Raw genomic sequence first — 21,586 nt, forward strand, 5'->3', positions numbered from 1 at the left:
GCTATAATATTCTTGCATAAGTCATTTTGTGGGCATATGTTTTCATTTCTCCTGGCTAAATACCTACAAGTGGAATTACTGGGTCATAGGGTAGTTGTATGTGGAACTTTAAAGAAACTGCAATTCTCCCAAATGTATGAGCCATTTTACAACACCACCAGTAATATATGAGAGTTTACCATTGCTCCACATCCTCATTCACGTTGGGTGGTATTCGTGTTGTTTATTTCAGCCACTCTGGTGGGTATAAAGTGGTATCTCATTGTGACAACCAAAGGTGTTGGGCACATTTTCTCATGTGTCATTTTTATACCTGAAGTGTGATGATTTGAACTTGAGTGCTGCAAATTAGCTCTCTTTCTACTGGTGTCTTCCAGTTCTTTCTGGCCGGATGCAGGCAATACCTCACAGGTTCCCACAAGCCAGTCAGTGGGTGCGAGTCAACCTTTCCCTTTATTCCCCAGGCTCCTTAACATTCAAGGCTCCTTATGTCCTCTTTGATGTTTCCCATTATGGGTTCTGTGCCTATAAATGGGGTGGGGTAGGCAGGGTTCTGTGCCTATAAATGGGGTGGGGTAGGCGGGAGTGGGGGTTGGGTGGGATGTGAGTGCGTCATCTGTTGCCTGGTTACAGGGATCTGTTCCGTCTCCCTGGTAATTTGGGAAACTAAAGCACACTGTAGTTTCCACTGCATCAGAATGGACTCCAAGCTTCCTCATTTTTCCTTCTTCATTTCCCCAGCTACTAGGTTACCTATCATCACCAACCCCGATTTAACTTGTTTCATCACATTATATGTATGACAGTTGTTTGAGTCATTAGTTTTTCTTTTACTTTCTTTGAAAGGCAAATTAAAATCAGTGTTAGGAAGACACAACCTAAAAGTAACAACTTACGTAGGATGAATTGCATCCCAGAAATATGGGCATCTATCCAGTTTCAAAGGCCTCCACTGAAAGAAAGTTTTCCATGAAAGAAAAAAAGTCTTAATCTTTTTAAATCTAGTTTTAATTACTCATTTAATAAGCTTTCTACGACTTCCTGTCCTGGAAATATCTGGTAACAGGTAATGGAATTGAAGCTACTAATTCGGCTTTCTGTAGTCAGTAGATAATAGCCACAGATCAGAAGCACCTGTGGTCAGGCACTAGATTTTTTTTTTTTTCCTCTCTCTCTCTCCATTTCTTGGCACTTAGCCCAGTGCCTGAGTTTCGTGAGTGGTGCAAGGTCAGAAACAACCAGGTTCACGCACATTTGTGTCTTCCCACAGTGTAAGACTTTTATTGATGCTATTTCAATCACAAAAGCCACAAGCGGCATGGAGTTCCCAAAGAGGTGAGTCTCCTTAGTATTTCCTGTTCACTCATGAATCAGAGCTGTGGGCACACAGGCTCAAGCCACTTCACAAGTCAGTCAACACTGCAGACCGTACATAATCGTACACTTAATCAATATATAAATGAATAGATTAAACATTCCACAAAGTATTTTTTAAAATCAAGAGAAAAGAAGTAGGAGAACTAGGACTGGAAAAGAATAGGTCTGGTTAACAAACCACTCCAGGAGCGCTAGGAAGTTGCAAAGAATCTCCTGGTTTGGGTTGGGTGGTTGATAGGACTTTCAAGGAAGAATCTTTCATGTGGCAGAGGCTTCAGTGGCAGATTCTGAGTTCTTATGAGTGACAGCAAGACAGTGTCAGTTAAGATGGCCATTTGAAGCTGCTGAAGGCCTGCTCTTTTTATGACCAGAGTCCTCTAGTGAGGACTGATAGTGGAACAGTATGCTTGGTTATGTCCTTATCTGGTTGAATGTAGTTTTTATTTTCTGTTTATTAAGCAAAACATCTTATCCTTGTTGACAAAGTCGCCTATGAAATAGCAAATTGAGGCCAGGCGCGGTGGCTCACGCTTGTAATCCCAGCACTTTGGGAGGCCAAGGTGGGCAGATCACCTGAGGTCAGGAGTTCGAGACCAGCCTGGCCAACATGGTGAAACCCTGTCTTTACTAAAAATACAAAAATTAGCTGGGCCTGGTGGTACACGCCTGTAATCCCAGCCACTCGGGAGGCTGAAGCAGGAGAATCGCTTGAACCCAGAAGGTGGAGGTTGCAGTGAGCTGAGATCATACCATTGCATTCCAGCCTGGATGACAGAGCAAGACTCCATCTCAAAAAAAAAAAAAAAAAGCAAATTGATGGAGTTACTGGAGTTACATAATTATGTCCAAGGTGCTCTATACGCTGAGCTCTAATTGGGCTGCAGAACACGCCTACCAAATTGAAAGACTTTCCAGTTTTATTAACATTTTTCCTAATGGATATTCCCTCCCTACAATTTCTTAAAGGTATGATCCAGCAAGTATCTAATTTTTAAAATAGTTTCAGTATTAATTGTTCTTTCTTTCCAGAAGTAAATAATGACTTTACTTCTCCTGGAAGTAAAGTCTCTCCTCTTTAAATTTAAGTAAATAAGTTTAAATTGTCAACATTTCCAGCAATGGAGATTTTTATGTTAAAAAGAGAGGCATAAGAGTCCGTCTTTTTGATTGCTCAAAATAAAGTCTAGATTTGGGCATGAATGTTATTTTAATTTCCAGGTGGAATGTGATTGATTATTCTCAGCCTGTTTAAAAAAGAAATTTTAGGCTTTATTTCTATCATGTAGACAGACTCTAAGTGTTGATTGCAGAAAATTAGAAAATACATGTAAGCAAACATAATTAATAGATAATCAGAGTCAACAATTATCTTGCTATCTAGTGATGACAATTGTGTACAATTCCATGTATATCAGGAGACAGTGTAGGACAGTGGAATTAACAGTGGCTTACCCACAAGTTTACCTGGATTTGTGTCTCAAGTAGACCACTTCCTGAAAACATTTTTACCTTTTGTTGCCTCAGATTCCTCATCTATAAAATGGGGCTAACAATGGTACTTTCTTCATGGGCTTTTTGTGAGGATTACATGGAATAATGTATATATGAAAGGCTTGGCAACAGACAAAAATGCTCTAGAAGCTCTTTTTACTATTATACTTCCATTTTTTTTTTTTTTGAGATGGAGTCTTGCTGTGTCGCCTAGGCTGGAATGCAATGGCATGATCTCGGCTCACTGCAAGCTCTGCCTCCTGGGTTCACGCCATTCTCCTGCCTCAGCCTCCCAAGTAGCTGGGACTACAGGCACCCGCCACCACACCCAGCTAATTTTTTGTATTTTTAGTAGAGATGGGGTTTCACCAGGTAAGCCAGGATGGTCTCAATCTCCTGACCTCATGATCCGCCTGCCTCACCCTCCCAGAGTGCTGAGATTACAGGTGCAAGCCACCGTGCCCAGCCATATCTTATTTTTTCAATGTTTTTATGTTAATAACCTGAGTTAATATTTAGTTGTTGGGTTTCTTTTTTACTGAATTAGTTTTAATATTTAAAAAAGTAGTAATAATTTAAGTGACTGGATTTTGATTTTTTTTAATGCTTTTTGCTCTTTTTCTTAGTAGCAGAGAGAATTTCCATTTTTTAGTGGAAATTTACAGAATATGACTATGTGATACTTCCGCTTTATAGAGTCTTTAAGTAGGCAGATTAATACTTTACAAACAAAAACTACCAGCCTGAGACCTAGCCCCTGACCCTTCCTAGTTCATCTATTGCTGAGCTTCCTGCCCTGCCAAGACTCTCTCCCAGCTCCGTCCCACCCCACTTTGGCTGTCTCTTGCTAGCCCACTGCCTTTCTTATCTCTGGTCCAAAGAATAAGTTGGTTATGCCATCACATGCTTCCCAGTGGGGCTAGGCTGTCATACATCACTGCTCACAGCTTTGCCAGTGCAAGTTCAGCCAAGAAGTGATCTAATTCCAGAGTGAGCTGAACCACAAAGTCCCCCAGAGGTAAGTAACCATGACCAACAGATTCATTTGGGCTGCCAAGTTCTCACTTCTTTGTTTTTTGTTGGGAAGGGGTTTATAGTTTATTATGATTTACAAGTGTCATTTTAAAAACATTAGTCCATTTAAACCACATAGAAATAAGTTTTTGAAAAGTCTGAAAAACAAAACATATTTTAAACATGATTTTTGTTTTTGTTTTTTTTGAGACGGAGTCTCACTGTCGCCCAGGCTGTAGTACAATGGTGCGATCTCGGCTCACTGCAACCTCTGCCTCCCGGGTTCAAGCAATTCTCCTGCCTCAGCGTCCCAAGTAGCTAGGATTACAAGCATCTGCCACCAAGCCCAGCTAATTTTTGTATTTTTAGTAGGGACAGGGTTTCACCATGCTGGTCAGGCTGGTCTCGAACTCTTGACCTCAGGTGATCCACCCGCCTTGACCTCCCAAAATGCTAGGATTACAGGCATGAGCCACCGTGCCCGGCCATAAACATGTTTAAGTAGATAGATTATCTGAAATTCCAGATTGTTCAGTCATTTCATTGTTGTGCTATGACAGCCAAGTAATCCTTAACTTCAGTTGGAGTAATCCTCCCAAATCAGCTTCATTGCAGATTCCAATTTCTATGTTATCCTCTGTCATTTGCCCTTCAAAGCTTTCCTTGAGGTATTAAGATGGCTGTATTGAAAAAAAGAATCAAACGTTAAAATAGTAAAATATTTGAAGAGATTTATTCTGGGCCAAATATGAGTGACCAGGACCCATGACACAGCCCTAGGAGGTCCTGAGAACATGTGCTCATGGTGCGGCTTGGTTTTATACCTTTTAGGGAGACATGAGACTTCAGTCAAATACATTTAAGAAATACATTGGTTTGGTCCAGAAAGGCAGGACAACTTGAAGGTTGGGGTGATGGACTTCCAGTTATAGGTAGATTTAAAATTTTCTGGTTGACAATTGGTTGAGTTTATCTAAAGACCTGGGATCAATAGAAACGAAGTGTCTGGGTTGTAGAAGAGGTTGTGGAGACCAAAGTTTTATCATGCAGATGAAGCCTCCAGGTAGTAGGCTTCAGAGAGAATAGACTCTAAATGCTTCTTATCAAACTTAGGGTCTGTATTGATGTTAATGCCACAAAGGTATAATGAGGCCTGTCCGACCCTGACTTTCCATCATGGCCTGAAGAAGTCTTTCAGGTTAGGAGTGCCCTCACAGAGGAAGAAGTCCATTCAGATGGTTGGAGGGGGGCTCAAAATTTTATTTTTGGTTTACAGTTATATGAATGCATCTTCAAGTTCCAGGTCTTCATTATATTTTTTCTCAGCATTTTCCCATTCACATAGTTCTTTGCTGTGGTTTTCCAGCAAAGTAAGCTCTGGATGGATCTGACTGAAATAAACATGGTCATCCCTCATTCCAACCACAGATAAATCAACTCCAAATGGACAAACACCACTTGAGTGAGTGTATTCTTGGGTTACAGAAACTACTCTCAGTACCAGCCAAGCTATGGAAATGGGTTCTTGGTGATGTAGGATTTTTCTTCTTGGTCACTTTGCAGGCCAGGGGATCCTCAGCTGGTGACACCCCTCCCGGCCCTCACTCGGCCACACTGGCATGCCCCAGCTTGCGTGTATTATAGCTTGTACCTGTGTTCAGCAGTTCTCGAGGTCTTGTACTGCGCCCAAGAAGAATGAGGATATGCTGGATATTGAAGGGTGAGGAGGGTGGAAAAGAATTTTATTGAATGATGGAACAGCTCCCAGTGGAGAGGGGATGCAGGGGGTGGTCCCCCACCTCACAGTTGGGTGGTTCTTTCCTCCCTGCGTGGCTGGGTCCAGGGCTTTTTATGGGCTCAGAATAGGGGTGGGGCACACTGTAGGTAGTACTGGAAAAGGCAACATTCAATTGGTTAAAAGGCATTACTCAGAAATAATCAATTGGGAAGGGCAGGCAAACAGGAACAAAAGTTCTCACTCAGTCTCAGGTTTAATCCAGGGCCAGCAGTCTGGTCTTTCAGCCTTCAGGCTGTTTTTGGCTTGAAGGTGGGATTTTATTGTATCCCCAGGTCCTGGTGACCTCGGCAGGGTACCACCCATTGGTGCCAATGTGGCTTTTACCCATGTTAACAGGGAGGCCTAGTGGGTAGGAATTATCCGCATTCACCTACACGTTGTCCTGTCCTCCCTCCTCTTGGTAACCTCATCTATTCCATGGATGCTAGCATGACCTTTATCCATGAAATGGGTGGGGGGAGCTAACCAGCAGGAATTAGTCATGCTCACCTGCGCTGTGCCCCTTGACTTCTGTTATCTCCTGCCTTTGGATCACTCTGATGTAGTTTTCCTTTCTAGCAATTCAACCTGAAGCTCTGAATTGAGTTTGGGGCAAGAAGGTGCCTTAGGAGGGTTCATGGATGCATTAAGTCCTACATGGCCCTCACCAGATTGCAGCCAGCAGCCAGTGGGGCTGCTCCTTCACTGCTTCTTTATCATAAGCCCAATGCTAAGGTAAAGCGTGGAACTGGGTCTTCCTCAAACAAGGGAGTGAAAGGGAGAATTGGGGTCCTGGCCTAGTAAGATGCCTTTCAAAAGGAAAAAAATCCTTTAGCATAGAAAAAGCTCCCTGTATTTGCAGGACCGTGTTAACTCCTGACATGGTGGAGAAAAGAAAAAAACAGCTTAAGTGCAGGGTGGGGAAGGTGCCTGGGGGAAAAAGCCTCTTGATCTATGCAATTGGGTTCCTCCAAAAGGGAGAGAAATTCTTAATCTGTGCTTCCTCTTTGCCTCTAAGAATAGATAGAAACTGCATTGTTCTGAATTGCATATCTGATGGCTGGGCCAAATGCTCTTTCCACCTAGTAATATCTCTGTAGTTTGCAACAACACCCTTAACATTGTAAGGGAGTGCCATGACATCTTTGAAAAAAAAAAAGAAGGAAAATGCTATAGGAAAGACTGGATTGGAATGAGGCTGACATTCCCAACCCCAGAGATGACGGAGGTGGGGGTGTCGGGGTCCTCTCCAGCATCCTGTCCTCTTAGTTGCGCCATTGCTCTTAATTGGCTCACCAGAGGTTTGGTGCTTCATCTGCCTTCAGAAAAGAGTCTGAGGACAAGAAGCCTTGGAAAAAAGTGAAATGTCTACGTCCGCATTTACTCACCCTTCAGGTATCCTGGGTTATTCCCCAAAATGATGTAGGATTTTTCTTTTCAGTCAGTTTGCAAGCCAGGGATCCCGGTTGGTGATGCCCCAACCGGGCCTTGCTGGGCCACGCTGGCATGCCCCAGCTCACCTGTGTTATAGCTTGTACCTGCATTTGGCGGTTCCTGAGCTCTTGTACTGTGCCCAAAGAGAGGGGAGAATAATTATATTGAGCAACTGAACAGCTCTCAGTGGAGAGGAGATGCGGTGGGTGGCCCCCAGCCCTGCAGTCGGGCGGTTCTCTCCTTCCCACATGGCCAGGTCCAACGCCTTTATGAGTTCAGAATAGGGGTGGGGCAGGCCATCGGTAGTATTGGAAAAGGCAACATTTGATTGGTTAAAAGGCATTATTCAGAAAGAATTGATTGGGAAAGGGCAGGCAAACAAGAACAGAAGTTTTCAGTCTGAGTTGTGGGTTTCATCTGGGACCAGCAGTCTGGTCTGTCAACCTTCAGGCTGTTTTTGGTTTGAAGGTGGGGTTTCATTGGGGACCCGCCCCTATCTGCCTAGGCATTTGGCTGCTTCCTGTCGTTATCATTGGTACACAGCTATTACAGTATTGCTGAGCTGTTTTTGAATTCCATGCACAAGCACTCTGATCTGGATCCATGCCACTGTGCACCAAACCGCTATGCTTGGTAATGGGTTCTACTTTGTGTGCACTTTGCTCATCATACAGAATGGATTTCTGTGTCTTCTCAGTGCTAATACCACACCATTTGCAGCTGTAATTCCCACTGAAGGGGCTCCTCCCACTACCACAGCTAAAGCATATTCAGTCTGGACAAGTGTACCAGATGGGCTGAGTGTAGTCAGCAAGAAGCTGTACCTGTGCTCTGCCATCTTTACTTGGAGAGCCAAAGCACATCCCCTCACTTTTCTTCTCTGGCTCCCAACCTGACTTTAACTGTGTTTTCCCTCTGTGCCTCTGTGCAAAATACCAAACACAAGTACTGGAGATCCAATTCCAGAATGGCAGTGTGAGAAGTTTCTCAGACCTGCTTCCCAGTGAAACATCAGTAATTGGTGAAAATTATTAGGAAAAAAACCTCAACACTTAGAGTCACTGGAGATTGTCCAGAGGGCATACAGCAAATGAATAAATATTTATTCAAGTAAATCTACTAAATTTTGGACAGTGAGAGTCTGCGACACTTGATCTGCTCCCTGCCTCCCGCTACCCTCAAACTCCATGTGATGGAAGATCCACTGCAGGTTGGGTGGCCAAGAATATGGAGCCCCAGCTCCCAGTCTCTCCCAGAGTTCAGGCTGCCAGCGTTTCTCTCATCCCCTTCTCCATGTGGCAGAGGCTAAATTCTCACTGAGTACAGCCAAAGAGCTGGGGATTCCTGTCCTTCACTCAGCTCTCTACTGCTACCCTAGACATGACAGGTTGAAAACACTAGGCCCCAATTGCTTTTGCCCCGGCTTGCTTTTAGGGCAGATGTTGCTCACTGGAAGAGGCAAGCCAAGAAAACTAGGTGCTACTGCCCCTGTCCAACATGCTGCTCATAAAACAAGGGTGTCATTTTGAAAGAAGTGTTCCACTGTCCCCACCCTCAGCTCCGGAGCAGTGGTACAGAGGTTTTGCCCAGGGAGAGCAGGCCATAAGAAGAGAGAGCTCTGGCTGGGCACGATGGCTTATGCCAGCACTCCTAGCACTTTGGGAGGCTGAAGTAGGCAGATCGCTTGATCTTAGGAGTTCAAGCCCAGCCTGGGCAACATGGCAAAACCCTGCCTCTACAAAAAATACAAAAAAAATAGCTGGGTGTGGTGGTGCGTGCCTGTAGTCTCAGCTACTTGAGGAGCTGAGGTGGAAGGATTGCTTGAGCCCAGGAGGTCAAGGCTGAAGTGAGCTGAAATCACACCACTGCACCCCATCCTAGGTGAAAAAGTGAGACCTTGACTCTAAATAAATAAATAAGAGAGAGAGAAAGCATGAGCTCTGAGCTATCTCTAAATAAATTGACTTTATCTTAAGCAAAATGTGAGGAAGTTGATGCCTGAGGGCTCTCTGGAAAACAATGGAAGTTAAGGTGATAAGCAATTAAGAGGAGGCTGGTAGCCCCAGGGGAGCTATGAGCTAACACAGGTCAGCTGATTTACCAAAGAGACAAGGGGAGGGGTGGGGGAGAAAGCTAAGAAGATCCTTCCTGGGGTTGGAACAAACCTCAAAGACTAGCCTCAAAAGCCACTCCTGCAAATAGGCCCAGATTTAATTGGATCCAACTGTAATTTATGCTGCAGGACATCCAGGACATTATCAAAAACAATAGAGCAATCAACATGCAATTAGTGGAGCCTAACAGCTGGATGTGATACCAATAGAGGCAGACAGCTTAACTGAGAGATCAGGGAAAGACACAAAGAAAGCCCTGCTAAAATCACTGTCACTTCTGGGTGACTGTGCAAATGTCCGAGACCATGTCCTCTGAAGATCAACTTCAGAGGCTTCACTGTGGAGAAAATAGACTTTCCTGAAATAGCCCTGCCATGTCACTAAAAAATAAGAAAACAAAAAAAAGTAGCTCTATAGGTTTGTAGGGAAGAATCAGCATATAGCATTCTTAAAATATATTATTCAATTGTCTAGTTTTCAACAAAAAAATTGCAAGATATGCAAAGAATCAGGAAACTGTGTCTCACACACAGAGGGGAAAAAAAGCAGACAACCAAAACTGCCTGTGAGAAGGCCCATATGTCAGACTTGACAAAGACTTCAAACTAGTTATTATAAATATGTTCAAAGAACTAAAGGAAACTATGCTTAAAGAAGTAAAGAATAATATGATGACAATCTCATCAAATAGAGACTAGCAATAAAGATATATATATCAACCAATAATTTGGTTGTTACACATTTTAACTCAAGAATTTTCATTTGGTTCTTTACAGGCATATGTGTGTATATATATATACACACACACACACACATACACATATATATTTATTTAAATACATAAATTTATATTACACATAGTGCAGCATATGCAAAGATGTATATATGTAATATCAGTTTATGTATTTACATAAATGTGTATATATGTACATATACATATAGGTATGTATGTTTGTATGTAAATAATGAACCAAATCAAAATTCTAGAGTTGAAATGTAAAACATCAAGGTGAAAAATTTATTAGAGGGCCTCAAGAGTAGATTTGGCAGAACAAAGAATCAGCAAACTTGAAGACAGATCAATAGAGATAAGGCAGCCTGAAGAATGGAGAAGGAAAAAAAGAGAAAATAATGAATATGAACAGATTATTAGAGAAATGTTGGACATTATTAAATGCACCAAAATATGCATTATTGGAGTACCAGAATAAGAGGAGAGAGAGAGAAAGTAACAGAAAAAACACATTTAAAAAACTTGTGGCTTAAAAATTCCCAAATTTGATGTAAAACATTAATCTTGAAAAACAACCTGGTGAGAGAATAACACATTTGGAGGACTCACATCCCTATTTCAAAACTTAATACAAAGCTATAGTAATCAAGACTGTGTGATACTGGCATATGGATAGACATATATATCAATAGAATTTAAATGAGAGTCCAGAAATAAACTTTCATATTTATAGTCAATTGATTTTTAGCAAGGGTGCCAAGACAGTTCAGTTGGGGGAAAGGCAGTCTTTTCAACAAATCGTGCTGGTACAACTGTGAAGCCTCATGGAATACAATGAAGTTGGATCATTTCTTACTTCATACACAGAAATGGACTCAGTATGGATCATGGAGCTAAATGTGAAAGATAAAACTATAAAATTCTTAGGAGAAAATATAGGAGTAAATCTTTGTGACCTTGCGTTATGCTAAGCCTTCTTAGATTGATGCCAGAAGTACAAGTGACAAAGTAAATGATAAATTGGACTTCATCAATATTAAAATTTTGGGCTTCAAAGGACATCATTAGAATGGATAAAATATTTCTAATTTGACATCCACAGAATTGATATTTATAAATCATATATATGGTAAATGACTTGTATGACAGAGTCTCTCTTGGTCACCCAGGCTGGAGTGCAGTGGCACAATCATAACTCACTGCAGCCTCTACTCCTGGGTTCAAGTGATCCTCTTGCCTCAGCCTCCCGAGTAGCTGGGACTACAGGCACACACCACCATGACTAGCTAATTTAAAAAAAAATTTTTGTACATACAGCGTCTCCCTGTGTTGCCCAGGCTGGTCTTGAACTCCTGTTCTCAAGTGATATTTCTGCCTCAGCCTCCCAAAACACTGGGATTACAGGTATGAGCCACTGAGCCTGGCCAATGATTTCTTTTGAATTATGTCTTTCTCTCAATGCTGCTGATATGACAGGAGCAACATTAATTAGTTTCCTTGTACTCTCTTCTTGACACACTTAAAGACTCATCTATCCCATGAAGCTTTTTTTTCTTTTCAAGCAATTCTATGTTACATTAGAATATCTTCTTGCAGAGAGGTTACAAGATCCTGTACTATTGTTTGATACTTTTTATGTATTGAATTTGATGATATTAATGTCTGCATATCAACTACAGCACTTTTTATTATTATTATTATACTTTAAGTTCTGGGATACATGTTCAGAATGTTTAGGTTTGTTACATAGGTATACATGTACCATGGTGGTTTGCTGCACCCATCAACCTGTCATCTACAATAGGTATTTCTCCTAATGCTATCCCTCCTCTAGCCCCCAACCTCCTGACAGGCCCTGGTGTGTGATGTTCCCCTCCCTGTGTCCATGTGTTCTCATTGTTTAACTCCCACTTATGAGTGACAGCATGCGGTGTTTGGTTTTCAGTTTCTGTGTTAGTTTGACGAGAATGATGGTTTGCAGCTTCATCTATGTCCCTGCAAAGGACATGAACTCATTCTTTTTTATGGCTGCATACTATTCCATGGTGTATACATGCCACATTTTCTTTATCCAGTCTATTATTGATGGGCATTTAGGTTGGTTCCTACTCTTTGCTATTGTGAATAGGGCTGCAATAAATACACATGTACATGTGTCTTTATAGTTGAATGATTTATAATCCTTTGGGTATATACCCAGTAATGGGATTGCTGAGTCAAATGGTATTTCTGGTTCTAGATCCTTGAGAAATCGCGACAATGGTTGAACTAATTTACACTCCCACCAACAGTGTAAAAGCGTTCCTATTTCTCCACATCCTCTCCAGCATCTGTTGTTTCCTGACTTTTTAATGATCACCGTTCTAACTGGCGTGAGATCGTATCTCATTGTGGTTTTTATTTGCATTTCTCTAATGACCAGTGGTGATGAGCTTTTTTTCATATGTTTGTTGGCTGCATAAATGTCTTCTTTTGAGAAGTTCCTGTTCATATCCTTCACCCACCTTTCGATGGAGTTTTTTTTTTTTTTCTTGTAAATTTGTTTAAGTTCCTTGTAGTTTCTGGATATTAGCCCTTTGTCAGATGGATGGATTGCAAAAATTTTCTCCCATTCTGTAGGTTGACTGTTTACTCTGATGATAGTTTATTTGCTGTGCAGAAGCTCTTTAGTTTAGTTAGATCCCATTTGTCAATTTTGGCTTTTGCTGCAATTGCTTTTGGTGTTTTAGTCGTAAAGTCTTTGCCCATGCCTATGTCCTGAATGGTATTGCCCAGGTTTTCTTCTAGGGTTTTAATGGTTTTAGGTCTTATGTTTAACTCTTTAATCCATCTTGAATTAATTTTCGTATAAAGTGTAAGGAAGGGGCCCAGCTTCAGTTTTCTTCATATGGTTAGCCAATTTTCCCAACACTATTTATTAAATAGGGGATCCTTTCCCTGTTGCTTGTTTTTGTAAGGTTTGTCAAAGATTAGATGGTTGTAGATGTGTGGTATTATTTCTGAGGCCTCTGTTCTGCTCCATTGGTCTATATATCTGTTTTGGTACCAGTACCATGCTGTTTTGGTTACTGTAGACTTGTTATGTGGTTTGAAGTCAGGTAGCGTGATGCCTCCAGCTTTGGTCTTTTTGCTTAGGATTGTCTTGGCAATGCGGGCTCTTTTTTCACTTCATATGAAATTTACAGTATTTTTTCTAATTCTGTGAAGAAAGTCAATGGTAGCTTGATGAAAATAGCAATGAATCTATAAATTACTTTGGACAGGGCCAGGCGCGATGGCTTATGCCTGTAATCCCAGCACTTTTGGAGGCCAAGGCGGGTGGATCACCTGACGTCGGGAGTTCGAGACCAACCTGACCAACATGGAGACTTTGTCTCTACTAAAACTACAAAATTAGCCAAGTGTGATGGCACATACCTGCAATCCCAGCTACTCGGGAGACTGAGGCAGGAGAATTGCTTGAAACTGGGAGGCAGAGGTTGTGGTGAGCCGAGATTGCGCCATTGCACTCTAGCCTGGGCAACAAGAGCAAAACTCCATCTCAAAAAAAAAAAAAAAAATTACTTGGGGCAGTATGGCCATTTTCACAATATTGATTCTTTCTACCCATGAGCATGATATGTTTTTCCATTTGCTTGTGTCCTCTCTTATTTCCTTGAGCAGTGGTTTGTAGTTCTCCTTGAAGAGGTCCTTCATGTCCCTTGTATGTTGTATTCCTAGGTAATTTATTCTCTTTGTAGCAATTGTGAATGGGAATTCACTCAGGATTTGGCTCTCTGTTTGTCTATTGTTGGTGTATAGGAATGTTTGTGATTTTTGCACATTGATTTTGTATCCTGAGACTTTACTGAAGTAGCTTATCAGCTTAAGGAGATTTGGGGCTGAGACGATGGGGTTTTCTAAATATACAATCATGTCATCTACAAACAGAGACAATTTGATTTCCTCTCTTCCTATTTGAATACGCTTTATTTATTTCTATTGCCTGATTGCCCTGGACAGAACTTCCAATACTATTTTGAACTGGGGTGGTAAGAGAGGGCATCCTTGTCTTCTGCTGGTTTTCAGAGGGAATGCTTCCAGCTTTTGCCCATTCAATATGATATTGGCTGTGGGTTTGTCATAAATAGCTCTTATTATTTTGAGATATGTTCCATCAATACCTAGTTTATTGAGTGTTTTTACCATGAAAGGATGTTGAATTTTTTCAAAGGCCTTTTCTGTATCTATTGAGATAATCATGAGGTTTTTGTCAGTGGTTGTGTTTATGTGATGGATTACATTTACTGATTTGCATATGTTGAACCAGCCTTGCATCCCAGGGATGAAGCTGACTTGATCGTGGTGGATAAGCTTTTTGATGTGCTGTTGGATTCAGTTTGCCAGTATTTTACTGAGAATTTTCACATCAATGTTCATCAGGGATTTTGGGATGAAATTTTCTTTTTTTGCTATGTCTCTGGCAGGTTTTGGTATCATGATGATGCTGGCCTCATAAAATGAGTTAGGGAGGAGTCCCTCTTTTTGTATTGTTTGGAATAGTTTCAGAAGGAATGGTACTAGCTCCTCTTTGTACCTCTGGTAGAATTCGGCTGTAAATCTGTCTGATCCTGTGCTTTTTTTGATTGGTAGGCTATTAATTACTGCCTCAATTTCAGAACTTTTTATTGGTCTGTTCAGGGATTCGACTTCTTCCTGGTTTAGTCTTGGGAGGTTGTATGTGTCCAGGAATTTATCCATTCTTCCAAATTTTCTAGTTTATTTGCATAGAGGTGTTTATAGTATTCTCTGATGATAGTTTGTATTTATGTGGGATCGGTGGTGATATCCCCTTTATCATTTTTTATTGTGTCTATTTGATTCTTCTCTCTTTTCTTCTTTATTAGTCTAGCTAGTTGTCTATTTTGTTAATCTTTTCGAAAAACCAGCTCCTGGATTCACGGCTTTTTTGAAGGGTTTTTCATGTCTCTACCTCCTTCAGTTCTGCTCTGATCTTAGTTATTTCTTGTCTTCTGCTAGCTTTTGAATTTCTTTGCTCTTGTTTCTCTCGTTCTTTTAATTGTAATGTTAGGGTGTCGATTTTAGATCTTTCCTGCTTTCTCATGTGGGCATTTAGTGCTATAAATTTCCCTCTTAACACTGTTTTAGCTGTGTTCCAGAGATTCTGGTACATTGTCTCTTTGTTCTCATTGGTTTCAAAGAACTTCTTTACTTCTGCCTTCATTTCATTATTTACCCAGTAGTTGTTCAGGAGCAGGTTGTTAGTTTCCATGTAGTTGTGCAGTTTTGAATGAGTTTCCTAATCCTGAGTTCTAATTTGATTGCACTGTGGTCAGAGAGACTGTTTGTTAAGATTTCCATTCTTTTGCATTTGCTGAGGAGTGTTTCACTTCCAATTATGTGGTCAGTTTTAGAATAAGTACAATGTGGTGCTGAGAAGAATGTATATTCTGTTGATTTGGGGTGGAGAGTTCTGTAGATGTCTATTAGGTCTGCTTGGTGCAGAGCTGAGTTCAAGTCCTGAATATCCTTGTTAATTTTCTGTCTCTTTGATCTGTCTACTATTGATGGTGGGCTGTTAAAGTCTCCCATTATTATTGTGTGGGAGTCTAAGTCTCTTTGTAGGTCTCTAAGAACTTGTTTTATGAATCTGGGTGCTCCTGTATTGGGTGCATATATATTTAGGATAGTTAGCTCTTCTTCTTGCATTGATCCCTTTACCATTATGTAATGCCCTGTTTTGTCTCTTTGATCTTTGTTGGTTTAAAGTCTGTTTTATCAGAGACTAGCATTGCAACCCCTGCTTTTTTTTTGCTTTCCATTTACTTGGTAAATATTCCTCCATCCCATCATTTTGAGCCTATGTGTGTCTTTGCACATGAGATGGGTCTCCTGAATACAGCACGCTGACAGGTCTTGACTCTTAATCCAATTTGCCAGTCTGTGTCTTTTAATTGGGGCATTTAGCCCATTTACATTTAAGGCTAATATTGTTTTGTGTGTATTTGATTCTGTCATTATGATGCTAGCTGGTTACTTTGCACATTAGTTGATGCAGTTTCTTCATAGTGTTGATGGTCTTTATGTTTTGGTATGTTTTTGCAGTGGCTTCTACCAGTTTTTCCTTTCTGTATTTAGTACTTCCTTCAGGAGCTCTTGTAAGGCAGGCTTGGTGATGACAAAATCCCTCAGCATTTGCTTGTCCGTAAAGGATTTTATTTCTCCTTCACTTATGAAGCTTAATTTGGCTGGATATGACAATCTGGGTTGAAAATTCTTTTCTTTAAGAATGTTGAATATTGGCCCTCACTGTCTTCTGGCTTGTAGGGTTTCTGCAGAAAGATCCACTGTTAGTCTGATGGGCTTCCCTTTGTGGGTAACCTGACCTTTCTCTCTGGCTGCCCTTAACATTTTTTCCTTCATTTCAACCTTGGTGAATCTGATGATTATGTGTCTTGGGGTTGATCTTGTTGAGGAGTATCTTAGTGGTGTTCTCTGTATTTCCTGAATTTGAATGTTGGCCTGTCTTGCTAGGTTGGGGAAGTTCTCCTGGATAATATCCTGAAGCGTGTTTTCCAACTTGGTTCCATTCTCCCTATCACTTTCAGGCACACCAATCAATCATAGGTTTGGTCTTTTCACATAGTCCCATATTTCTTGGAGAAGTTCATTCCTTTTCATTTTTTTTTCTCTAATGTTGTCTTCATGCTTTATTTCATCAAGTTGATCTCAAGCTCTGATATATTTTCTTCTGCTTGATTGATTTGGCTATTGATACTTGTGTATGCTTCACAAAGTTCTCGTGTTGGGTTTTTCAGCTCCTTCAGGTTATTTATGTTTTTCTCTAAATGTGTTATTCTAGTTAGCAGTTCCTGTAACCTTTCATCAAGATTCTTAGCTTCCTTGTATTGGATTAGAATTTGCTCCTTTAGCTCAGAGGAGTTTGTTATTACCCACTTTCTGAAGCCTATTTCTGTGAGTTTGTCAAACTCATTCTCCGTCCAATTTTGTTCTCTTGCTGGCGAGGAGTTGTGATCATTTGGAGGAGAAGAGGTATTCTGGTTTTTGGAATTTTCAGGATTTTTGTGCTGGTTTTTCCTCATGTTTGAGGATTTTTTTTTTTTTTTTTTTTTGAGATGGAGTTTCGCTCTTGTTGTCTAGGCTGGAGTGCAATGATGTGATCTCGGCTTGCCGCAACCTCTGCCTCCCAGGTTCAAGTGATTCACCTGCCTCAGCCTCCCGAGTAGCTGGGATTACAGGTGCCCACCACTATGCCCATCTAATTTTGTTGTATTTTTAGTAGAGACGGGGTTTCTCCATGTTGGTTGTTGGTCAGCCTTGTCTTGAACTCCTGACCTCAGGTGATCTGCCTGATTTGGCCTCCCAAACTGCTGGGATTACAGGTGTGAGCCACCATGCCTGGCCTGTCTTCATGGATTTATCTACCTTTGATCTTTGATGCTGATGACCTTCGGATGGGGTTTCGTGTGGGCGTCCTTTTTGTTGATGTTGATGTTATTGCTTTCTGTTTGTTAGTTTTTCTTTTAACAGTCAGGCCTGTCTTCTGCAGGTCTGCTGGAGGTCCACTCCAGACCCTGTTTGCCTGGGTATCACCAGCAGAGGCTGCTGAACAGCAAAGATTGCTGCCTGCTCCTTCCACTGGAAGCTTCGTCCCAGAGGGGCACCTGACAGATGCCAGCCTGAGCTCTCCTGTATGAGACATCTGTCGACCTCTGCTGGGAGATGTCGCCCAGTCAGGAGGTGCGGGGGTCAGGGACCCACTTGAGGATGCAGTCTGTCCCTTAGCAGAGCTCAAGCGCCGTGCTAGGAGATCCACTGCTCTCTTCAGAGCCAGCAGACAGGAACATTTAAGTTTGCTGAAGCTGTGCCCACAGCCGCCCCTTCCCCCAGGTGCTCTGTTCCAGGGATATGGGAGTTTTATCTATAGGCCCCTGACTGGGGCTGCTGCCTTTCTTTCAGAGATGTCTGGTCTAGAGAGGAGGAATCTAGCGAGGCAGTCTGGCTACAGTGGCTTTGGTGCACTGTGGTGGGTTCCGCCCAGTTCAAACTTCCCAGCAGCTTTGTTTACATAGTGAGGGGAAAACTGCCTACTTAAGCCTCAGTAATGGCAGACGCCCCTTCCCCCACCAAGCTCCAGCTTCTCAGGTGGACTTCAGACTGCTGTGCTAGCATTGAGAATTTCAAGCCAGTGGATCTTAGCTTGCTGGGCTCCATGGGGGCGGGATCCACTGATCAAGACCACTTGGTTTCCTGGCTTCAGCCCCCTTTCCAGGGGAGTGAACAGTTCTGTCTCGCTTGGGTTTCGTGTGCCACTGGGGTACAAAAAAACCCTCCTACAGCTAGCTCAGTGTCTGCCCAAACAGCCCCCCAGTTTTGTGCTTAAAACCCAGGGCCCAGGTGGTGTAGCCACCCGAGGGAATCTCCTGGTCTGCGGGTTGTGAAAACCATGGGAAAAGCGTAGTATCTGGGCCAGATAGCACCGTCCCTCATGGCACAATCCCTCAAGGCTTCCCTTGGCTAGGGGAGGGAGTTCCCCAACCCCTTGCACTTCCTGGATGAGGCAATGCCCCACCCTGCTTCTGCTTGCCCTCTGTGGGCTGCACCCACTGTCTAACAAGTCCCAATGGGATGAGCCAGGTACTACTTCAGTTGGAAATGCAGAAATCACTCACCTTCTGCATTGGTCTCACTGGGAGTGGCAGACTTGAGCTGTTCTTATTTGGTCATCTTGCCAGCACACCCCCCTCCCTTTCTTTTTTTTGAGACAGAGTCTCACTCTGTCACTCAGGCTGGAGTGCAGTGGTACAATCTTGGCTGCAACCTCCACCTCCTGAGTTCAAGTGATTCTCCTGCCTTAGCCTCTTGAGTTGCTGGGACTAAAGGTGTCCACCACCACACCCAGCTAATTTTTTTTTTTTTTTTTGAAACAGAGTCTCGCTCTGTCACCCAGGCTAGAGTGCAGTGGCATGATCTTGTCTCACTGCAACCTCTGCCTCCCGGGTTCAAGCAATTCTCCTGCCTCAGCCTCCTGAGTATATGGGACAAAAGGCACATGCCACCACACCCAGCTAATTTTTTGTATTTTTAGTAGAGACGGGGTTTCACTGTGTTAGCCAGGATGGTCCCAATCTCCTGAGCTTGTCATTGCCCTCCTCGGCCTCCCGAGGTGCTGGGATTACAGGCGTGAGCCACCGCGCCCGGCTAATTTTTGTATTTTTACAAAATAACTCTTTTACACAGGGTTTCACCATGTTGGCCAGGCTGGTCTCAAACTCCTGACCTCAAATGATCCACTCACCTCGGCCTCCCAAAATGTTGGGATTACAGGCATGAGCCACTGCACCCGTCGTAACTGCAGCATTTTTAAGATATGGGATACACATGCACATCTGGTTTATTTGCTATGTGATCTGTATCTCTCTTTTGACTGCTACTTTAAAACGCTTTTGGAATTAAGCCCTTAGGGTACAGCTTTATATTCCTTATCACTATATTCTTGGAAAACTGCTTTGCATACAAATGCTTAATTTTAAATGGGTGATAATAAGTATGATGTATTCTGCTACCGTAATACGTAGATTATGAAGAGGTTGGCACATGATTGGGCTGGGGTGGTAAAGAAAGTACTTGAAATAGTCAAAGGGAAAGATTTCATTTTTCTCAATTTAACCTGCTCACAGAAGGGCAATAAGAGCCTCATTATCTCATTTAGACAAGACCTGTGGAGTCACAACCTGCATGGTCCAGTCTCAGGATGGCTCATATTGGAAGAAGCACTGCTCAAACAGGTGTTTCAGTTTTACTTTGAACATGGGGCGTCGTTTCTTTATATGTTGGTTTCTGTCTGGCACGGAGTAGGAACACAGTAAAGATGATCTGGCTCTGCATTTGTAGCCCGGAAGCAAAATTGCCATCCTTTTCTTTGTTGTATCAACAGCTCTCTTACAATGAATGGCCAGGAAAGTAAGGGAGATGAGAGCTGCTTACTGTCACACAAGTTGGGTACAAAATTCCTATTTGTACAACTCCCTCACTTCGGGAGGGAGTTCAAACCAAGTTCTCTGAGTCTGCTAACTTTGTTCTAAACCCAGTCTATTCTCCATTCAGGGTCACATTTTCCTCTGTCACATAGAGTAAACCTGCCACCCTCTTGGCTCAACTAAATTTCTTTAGGTACTGGAGAAGTTTACCTTCTTCAGAAAGAAATGGTTTCCTTCCTTGCATGGCAAACTGAGCTCACTCTCCATTTAAATTCTAAGACATTGAGCCCCATGTTCATGAGAAGAGGTGGCCAATGCTAGAAGGTCTTTGCCGGATTCTGCCTCCTGCCTTTTAAAAATTTGGTTGTTGTTAAAATCCAGAAGGACACGAAGAGCGCTTCCCACTGTCTATCCACAGAAGACACTGCACTACTTCATTAGCATCGTGGCCATCAAACATAAACATAGCCAACCACTCCGATGATATCACAAAGTCCCACGGCGGACTGGACGGTGGAGAGCAATTCAGCACGGCATGCCATTTTTAAATACTGTGCTCTCAAAAATAAATATAGCCACTAAAGGGAAAACAGTATTAGGTTTAAGTCGTGAGATAAAAATGTCTGTTATGTAAGGCTGTGGTGTTCATGCTCAGCCCTTTTCTCTCAGGACTCCTTTCCCAGTTCTTTTTCACTTCAAAGAAAAGTACTGTTTAAGAAAGAGGAAGGTATGACCTTAGAAGAGAGAAGAAACAGCAACAACAGGGACCTCGGATCCTAGAGGTCTTCACAGGTGGGGTACAGGTGAATTTGTTTCCATTTAAAGGACTCATTTCTTGACAAATTTTCTCCTTTTTTTCATTTTTATTACTCAAAAAAGTTTCATATTTATTTAGCTTTCTGACTCTGTGGTTATGCCTTCAATACTTTCACAACGATTTTCTGCTCCTTGATAAGGAAAGCATGCTTGATCCTGTCACGAACACATTTAGCACACATGGAACCACCATAGGCCCTGCTGACATGTTTCTAAAGTTCTTATGAGATTGAACTCATAAGAACTTTAGGTCTTACAGCACGAACCCCTCGAAGTCATCCTGGGTACACACCACATGCAGATTTTGGTGCTTTCCCAATCTTCTTGGTATAAAGGTAAACAATTCTATTACCAGGGGTTCAGGACAGCCTAGTTTTGTTAGAAGCTGTATTGTAGGAAAGCCTATGTCGCTATGTCAAATGCTGGACCATTCTGAGTGCCTGCAGACAATGTCCTCTGACAAATTTTCTTCTAAACAATGACTTCTGCAGAACTTGGACTGCTATAAAAGCCTCAATTGCTTGTGTTTGGCTAATCATTCACCATTTATTAAGTGTCCACATTGTACAAGGAACAGAGTTTAATTCTAAAATAAGCTTGAAACACATGACTAAGACTTCAATTCCTAGACAAATATAACCAAATTGCACAACTTGCTACATGTTATCTGATTTACTGATTGGACCATATTTACTTTGAGTGGATGAGGCTTAATAGAAAACAGCTTGATCTTTTCCCTTCGCCATCCCCCAGGTTCCCTGGCAGGGACTGGAAATAGGGGGAAAGGAAGAGGATGACAATTTAGAGCTGAGTCATGTACAATGTATAG

At 42.1% G+C, this 21,586-nt stretch overlaps 2 pseudogenes; both read right to left on the reverse strand.

Annotated features, from left to right (window-relative positions):
• Window positions 1-4,422: 4,422 nt before the first annotated feature.
• On the reverse strand, window positions 4,423-7,931 carry LOC129042109 (proteasome subunit alpha type-2-like; annotated as a pseudogene).
• A 12,897-nt stretch (window positions 7,932-20,828) lies between these two features.
• On the reverse strand, window positions 20,829-21,198 carry LOC129042703 (large ribosomal subunit protein eL34-like; annotated as a pseudogene).
• Window positions 21,199-21,586: the final 388 nt, after the last annotated feature.

Source organism: Pongo pygmaeus, chromosome 7 (assembly GCF_028885625.2).
Source record: "Pongo pygmaeus isolate AG05252 chromosome 7, NHGRI_mPonPyg2-v2.0_pri, whole genome shotgun sequence".
NCBI lineage: Eukaryota > Metazoa > Chordata > Mammalia > Primates > Hominidae > Pongo > Pongo pygmaeus.